This window comes from Schistocerca cancellata, chromosome 2, assembly GCF_023864275.1.
Source record: "Schistocerca cancellata isolate TAMUIC-IGC-003103 chromosome 2, iqSchCanc2.1, whole genome shotgun sequence".
Taxonomy (NCBI): Eukaryota; Metazoa; Arthropoda; class Insecta; order Orthoptera; family Acrididae; genus Schistocerca; species Schistocerca cancellata.
In genome coordinates this window covers 777,765,632-777,773,671 of record NC_064627.1, presented here as the reverse complement: position 1 = coordinate 777,773,671, position 8,040 = coordinate 777,765,632, and the positions used below count along the sequence as shown (strand labels likewise).

General features: G+C 44.5%; 1 pseudogene; it reads left to right on the top strand.

The window, feature by feature from the left end:
* The first annotated feature begins 855 nt into the window (after positions 1–855).
* LOC126163840 (5S ribosomal RNA) lies at positions 856–973 on the top strand (annotated as a pseudogene).
* The last annotated feature ends 7,067 nt before the right edge of the window (positions 974–8,040 follow it).

The following is an 8,040-nucleotide window of genomic DNA, read 5'->3' as shown; positions in this document are numbered from 1 at the left end:
CGAATGAGGAACCTATTCCGTAAAATTTCCACCTCGAGGGTGTCAAAAATGCTGCGACACACTTCGATGGGTTGTAGACGGTGTCTTGAGGATCAAATTGAGGATTGGGACCTGTTTCCGGAAACGTCATCCAACGACTCTACAGAGCGTCGAAGCTATAGGCGTCGGTGCCTGTCGCTAGGCCACCCATTCGGCAACAAACGTGACAAACTGACGGACTGCTGGCGGAACGTCTCGCAATGTTGTTTGTTATTCAGTGGTCGGAACTGACTGCCATGATCACCAGTGGAGCGGATGAAGCTAGCTGCTGTGTAGAAATGCCTTGTCTCCAGTGAATGCGATGCTCTGTTGCTTCGGTGGATGATGGTTTCAGACACGGGTTTCCATCTGTAGTTTACTTTTCTCCTGGAACCGTCTATAATCTCCAACGTTTCTTGGCATACAGGAGAAAAATAATCTGCAGATGAAAACCTGTGTTCGAAACCATCATCTACCGATGTAACAGAGCATCGCATTCGTAGTAGACAAGGCCTGTCTACGCAGCAGATAGCTCGATCTTTTCCCTTGGTGACCGTGGCAATCAGTCGCGATCACTGAATGACAAACAGTATTGCGAGACGTTCCGGCTGCGGTCTGTCAGCGTACAAAATCACATTTGCTACTGAAGTGTTGGCCTAATGGCAGGCACCGGCATCTGAAACTTCGACGCTCTGTAGCGTCGTGGTTGATGTTTCCAGACACGGATTCCTATCCTCGACTTGTTCCTCAAGACACCCTCTACAACCCCTCGAAATTCGTCACGGCATTTATGGGGAACACTTCATACAGAATGTAAAGGACATCACTCATATCTACTTCGTCGGCCTTGCCGCAGTGGATACACCGGTTCCCGTGTGATCACCGAAGATAAGCGCTGTCGGGCGTGATCGGGACTTGGATGGGTGACCATCCAGGCCTCCATGCGCTGTTGCCATTTTTCGTGGTGCACTCAGCCTTGTGATGCCAACTGAGGAGCTACTCGACCGATTAGTAGCGGCTTCGGTCAAAAATACCATCACAACGACCGGGAGTGCGGTGTGCTGACCCCACACCCCTCCTATCCGCATCTTCCCCTGAGGATGACACGGCGGTCGGATGGTCCCGGTAGGCCACTCGTGGCCTGACGAGGAGTGTATATCTACTTCGTGCGACTGCACTGAAATTCTAATGATTTGAATTTCCAAGCCTGCAGTACTCCACAAGACACATCCCCTGGCATCAAGGAATCGTATATTTGGTAAGTAAGAGAAGTATGGAAGGTAAAAATAGTTCAGGGAGGCGTAAATATGTATAGAGTAAGCAGTTTCAAACGGATGCAGGTCGCATTAGCTGTTCAGCGATGAAGAGGCTTGCACAGCCCACACTAGTGTGGTGAGCTGCATCCAACCAGTTTTTGGACTGAAGACCGCAACATAAGTACGCTTGATGCCCCACATTGATGTTTGCTACATACTGTATCGTCTTCATGGTTTTACAGTTTTAATGACTATCAGCGTACTCTGAGGTGACAAAAGTCAAGGCATAGCGATTTGTGCATATGCAGATGGCGGTAGTATCGCATGCAGAAGTTATAAAGAGGCACTGCATCGGCGGAGCTGTCAATTGTACTTAGGTGATTCACGTGAAGATGTTTCCGACTTGATTACGGCCGCACGACGTGAACTAACGGACTTTGAACGCGGAATGCTGGTTGAAGCTAGACGCATGGGACATTCCATTTCGGAAATCTTCAGGTAGTTCAATATTCCGAGATGCACAGTGTCAAGAGTGTACCCAGAATATCAAACTGCTGGCATTATCTCTCACCAAAGACAACGCAGTGGCCGATTGCCTCCACTTAACGACAGAGAGCAGCTGCGTTTGCGTAGAGTTGTCAGTGCCAACAGACAAGCGACACTGTGTGAAACAACCGCAGAAACCAATGTGGGAGGTACGGCGAACGGAAGCGTTAGCACAATGCTGCGAAATTTGGGGTTAAGGAGCTATGACAGCAGACGACCGACGCGAATGTCTTTGTTAATAGCACCTCTCCTGGGCTCGTGACCATATCGGTTGGACCGTAGACAACTGGGAAACTGTGGCCTGGTCAGATGAGCCCAGATTTCAGTTGGAAAGAGCTAATGTTAGTGTTCGAATGTGGCACAGACCCCACGAACCGATGGACCCAAGTTGTCAACAAGCCACTGTGCAAGCTGATGAAGGCCGCATAATGGTTTGGGCTGTGTTTACATGGAATGGACAGGGTCCTCAGGTCAAACTGAATCGATCGTCGACTGTAAATGGTTATGTTCGGATACTTGTAGATCATTTGTTGCGATTCAACCATGAAATTTTTATGGACGATATGCGCCATATCATCAGGCCACAATATTTGGAGACTGGTTTTAAGAACATACTGGACAATTCGAGCAAACGATTTGAGCAGCCAGATCGCCCGACATGACTCCCATAGAACATTTGTAGCACATAATCGAGAGGTCAGTTCGTGCACAAATTCCTGCACCAGCAACATTTACGCAATTATGGACGGTTACAGAAGCAGCACGGCTCAGTATTTCTGCAGGGGCTTCCGACGACTTGTTGAGTCCATGCCCCGCCGAGTTGCTGCACTACGCCGGTCAAAAGGAGGTCCACCACGATATTAGAAGGTTTCCCACGACTTTTGTCACGTCAGTGTAGTTTCGGCTCCGGACCCTCCAGGGTAGCCGAGAGCGCTAACGCGCTGCTTCCTGGCCGCGGGTAGGCGCGCCGGCCCCGGATCTAATCCGCCAGGCGGATTAACGACGAGGGCCGATGTGCCGGCCAGCCTAGATGTGAATTTTAGGTGGTTTTCCACATCCCGATAGGTGAATACCAGGCTGGTCCCCATGTTCCACCTCAGTTACATGGCTCGCAGACATCTGAACACATTTGTACTATTCCATGGATTACACTCGACGCAGACGGTTGGGGTGCACTAATTCCGTCCCAGGGAGGTGGGGGGGGGGGTACGGGGTGGCGGCAGGAAGGCCATCCGGCCACCCCTTAAACATTAACATGCCAAATCCGATTAACGATGGCTGACCCTGCGTAACTGTGGGACAAGGCTCAAGCGATAGATAGTGTAGTTTCGGCTCCCAGGGCCAAACAACGGTCTCAGAACGTGACTTTCAAGGAAACACTATTCATTTTCATTTATTGCACCAATACTTTAATATTTATTTGTCAGCTAATCCCAATAATGTCATGACACAGAATACAATTAAAAATTTTGCTGCCTTTAGAAAGAGAGATTTACCCTAAAACGCGTTTCCGAGAGAACTGTTGTAGTGATTAAGACACTAGACTCGCATACAGTAGGAGCAAAGTTCATATCCTTCTGCGGCCATCGAGATTTAAGTTTTACGTAGTTTCCTTAGATTCACGGCGGTGAATGATACGAAAGCTCTGTTGAAAAGATTACGGTCGATCACCTTCTCCCGAAGACATGTGAGATGAAATGATAGTGGGAGGAAAGAGTCGCAGGGGTAGGTCCTAGATCCGTGCATGTAAGACAGATTGAGATGATACGGACTGCAGAAATTAATAGAATTGCTGACAAACGACAGTAATGGAGAACTGCCTGAAACCAACCTTAATTTTTGTGACCGAAACATGTCAGTTCGACCATGATTTCGAATAATCTTCTGTATTTCAATAATTATCCCGAATTACTGAAAATATATCGGAATATGTTTCGTAAGCTGAAATTAGTTCATGGTCTGCAGAGAGATAGGACATTTTCTTCTTCGACTGCAGGTATGTTAAATTACTCCACCATGGACTGACGTGACTCATACAAAAACAGGAAACCTCTTACTAGAGATGTCCAAGTGCAAAACTGAGGTGCTTGTACACACGTCAACACAAGCTTTGTGGTAGACGTTAATTTGAAAGAGAGATACCGACCCGTCAAAAGCAGACACGATTTTCAACGCAGTGACAGAAAGAGGTAATATTTTCAAACGGTTCTGATGCGATATCGAATAAAGTGGGGCAGTATCGGCTTTCCAAAGCCAGTCACGTGGCGCTATCGTAAACGTTCGCTCTTTAACTCTGCTGGCCACCGTTGTTCACAATATCGCGAGCGAGGGATAAAACGTGTTTAGCACCTGTGAAATGAGAACGTGGATCATTTATCACACCGTACAGTGCTGAGTGAAAATGCAAAGTACAGCATTTTTACTGGCAGATTTTATGAAATTACATCAAAGTCGCCACTTGCTCGAATGTTTAGACACATGCACACAGAAATGGCTCTGAGCACTATGGGACTTAACATCTGAGGTCATTAGTCCCCTAGAACTTAGAACTACTTAAACCTAACTAACCTAAGGACATCACACACGTCCATGCCCGAAGCAGGATTTGAACCTGCGACCGTAGCAGTCGCGCGGTTCCGGACTGAAGCGCCTAGAACCGCTCGGCCACCGCGGCCGGCCATGCACACAGAGGAAAGGGCAAATGTAATACGAAGCTTTTGCATCACGATCATTCGCATGTCAGTCATTCATAAACTGAGTGCTCTGACATAAGAGTCAACTGTCGAATGAATATTTACTTTTATATTGACGTAAACAACTTGCTGCTTGAACAGTAATTTAGGCTCTTAGCAGCTGTTCGAAGTGACGACCATTTCTCTCAATGTATGCGTTACAAGGAAGCATAATTTTTTGTCACGTTCTACCAAATAACACCGTTATCTGTTGCACATTAAAACAGGGAACTAAGACCCTAATGATCAGCTTCTCTTCAGTCGCTGTTTCAGATATCAACTTCACAGGAAAAGATTGACCGTGGGCATACAACAGAAGATTGTGTAATGAAACTTCCTGGTAAATTAAAAAATCCGTGTACCAGCCCCATTTTTGAAACATTTGTACATTTTATTTATGGATAATGCAGAAACAATATACAGCTGCTAAATATACGTAGCAATGCTGCGTGCGTGTGTGTGTGTGTGTGTGTGTGTGTGTGTGTGTGTGTGTGTGTGTGTGTGCGCGCGCGGGCGTGCGTGTGTGTGACACACATACACGCAAAGAGAGAGAGAGAGAGAGAGAGAGAGAGAGAGAGAGAGAGAGAGAGAGAGAGAGAGAGATCACAAACACACATTCGACATTTAGTAATAACGTCCAGCGGCTGGCAGTAACACCTGAAACATCATGAGGTAAATGCCTCTTCATTACTTAGTACTGTATAAATGAATCGCGAATGGCAATAAGCGAAGCAATAGCTCTAAGACCGGAGTAAGAACACTTGTAGTGCAGCATGTAGGAAATCTGTAGGTAGAAGTTTAAACTACATTATTAAATCATAAAAGAATCAGAGATCGTCAGAACCGTTTATAGCCTCAATGTAAAATGTTCAGTACGTAATACAAAATTGTGCAAACACCAAATGTGTATGTATTTCAGGTCTCTGATGATGCGTTTCATATAATAAAGGTGGTACACCAATGGCATGAAAAAAACAGATTAGTTCAGTTGCAACTGGACGGACACAAAGTGATAATTACTAGCATAATACTTCGTTGCCTTTTAATAAGAAAAATCAGTGTATTATTCAATACATCGGTTGATGTCAGAGTTAAGAATATTAAACATACAAATAAAATTACGTAAACCTTCAACTTTGAAGTTTTCTCGTCCTCAGTTGCATATAATGTTACGGTGTGTTGATAATTTTTACTTTAGGACTGTGTGATTACAAGTGAGTTGACGGTCCAAAAGCAAAAATTATCAACGTATTGTAATACATACACCTCCGCTTATTAACAGCTGTCCCACTGGCAACGGGCCCTGCGAGAAGCGTTAGAAAAAGCTTAATAAAAGAAATTAAGGAACCTAATTTGTACATGAATGCCTTTACGGTTGAGAAATGAAGGTGTATCAGATGATGTGCTAGAAGTGACCTTCCCCACCAGCATACACTGTTCATACATGGCCCTGTATGGTTGTGATTGTTACTGCTAGAGTGTTGGGCGTAACTGCTTGGATTGCAGATATTCTCACGTAACTCGTCGATGGTGCTTGGTCTGTTCCTGTACACCTTACCTCTCAGGCGATGCCACAGAAAGAAGTAAGGGCCAAGTCAAATGACCTTGCGGGTCCTAATCCTTTAGAAATCACTCTTGTAAGACGTGTATATTTCTATTGTCTATTGTCAAACCGCAATTTATGAAAGATGTTTATATTTTATTAATGGGATTAAGTAGGAATAATTAATATTTGTCATGTTGGAAATAATTGTGGTAGCAGGGAATGTCTGCACCAAAGTATTGTTGGCAGGAGAGACGGCACATTGATATAATTTTAAAAAGGGCGGGAGAGACCGCGTATGGATACATTTTAAGAAAAGAGCGGGAAAGACCGCGCATTGATACATTTTGTAATGGCAGCAGGGATTGTCTGCACCAGGAAGCACTGTTGGCGGGAGAGACCGCACTTTAGCGTTCGTAGGAAGTCAATAGTAAGCGAGAAGTGAAGCGAGTCGGTAGCAGGCCTGAAGCGAGAGGTTCAGAGGAGCGGTGTGCCTGCCAGCCACCAGCTATGATTTACAAGAGATTATAAACGGATGTACAGAGACATCAGCTAACTATTATAATAAGAGGAATTATTTTTTTGAGAAACTCAAGACTACTGAAAGTATGTTTGTGCAATGCTAGTTGTAAGATTAATGTAAAAAGTAAGTCCCATTTGAACGTTTGTAAAATCATTTCATTCAGAATATAATTAATTTTTGCCAGCAATATTGCATTACTCATTATAATCCATCCCAAAAACCATCAACGTAAAACTTTGCAAAATTTTATTGTTGTCAAGAAAAAGTTTAACTATGAATTACGTAACGTCAGTCAAATTAATTAAAGAATAACGTCAGCTTTGGTAATAAATACAGCCACTGATTATGACAGCCCACCAGCAGCTAATAGAGTACAGTAAAACAGAGTAAGTATATTCATGTCGCAGTTCGATGTAGCAGTCAGATGGCGATCCAGTAACAGTAAAAGAGGTAAGGAACAGTTTTGGGTTATTGCAGATAACGACTGAGGGCCACGACGACGACACATTCTATGTTTCGTCGAAATAATCAAAAAATCACTTTTAATAAGCAGCAAATAAAATTTGTAAGCGAAGATTGAGAAAGAGAATAAATTTCAAAGGGAAGATTTCATTTGTTATTATTAAGCAAGAGAGAGAAATCCTAAGTGAAGGTTTCATAGGTTATTGCAGAAGGAAAGGTTGCGTAACAAAACAGATATAGAGGAGACGGGAATGTTTCACTCTGTCAAGGAAAAAAAATTTCACCGCAGCCATACTTGCCTTAGACGTGTCACATTTTGCCACATCTTTCTGGTACCAGCCAAGTGTCGGCTACTCGCCATCCAAAAATCCAAATGCTTCACAAATTCATGATATACTTCAATGGCGACAGTAGTTAAAAAAAGAAAAGAAAATTTGCGCCCGATGATATGCCGCTGTAAGAATGCACGGACCACGCCCATCTTTTGTGAACGAAACTCGCGGAACCTCACTGTTGTCACTAAAATACAGCACTCTGTCGCCACCCTTTAAGAACATGCAGCGCCTTGTTGAACTACAAATACAGGTCTGGGGAAGTCACTTGCAGTACCTCTTGTAATGCACCTTTATTTCTCAACCACGAAGATATGTCGTGTACAAATTTGGTTTCATATTCTCTGTTGGTGATATTCTTAGAACACTTTTCCAGGGTCCCCTTATTAAGGGGCACCCTATATCATCTGCCGGAAACTTCGTTGTGATACCAGAATAAGATTTTCACTCTGCAGCGGAGTGTGCGCTGATATGAAACTTCCTGGCAGATTAAAACTGTGTGCCCGACCGAGATTCGAACTCGCGACCTGTGCCTTTCGCGGGCAAGTGCTCTACCATCTGAGCTACCGAAGCACGACTCACGCCCGGTACTCACAGCTTTACTTCTGCCAGTATCACGTCTCCTACC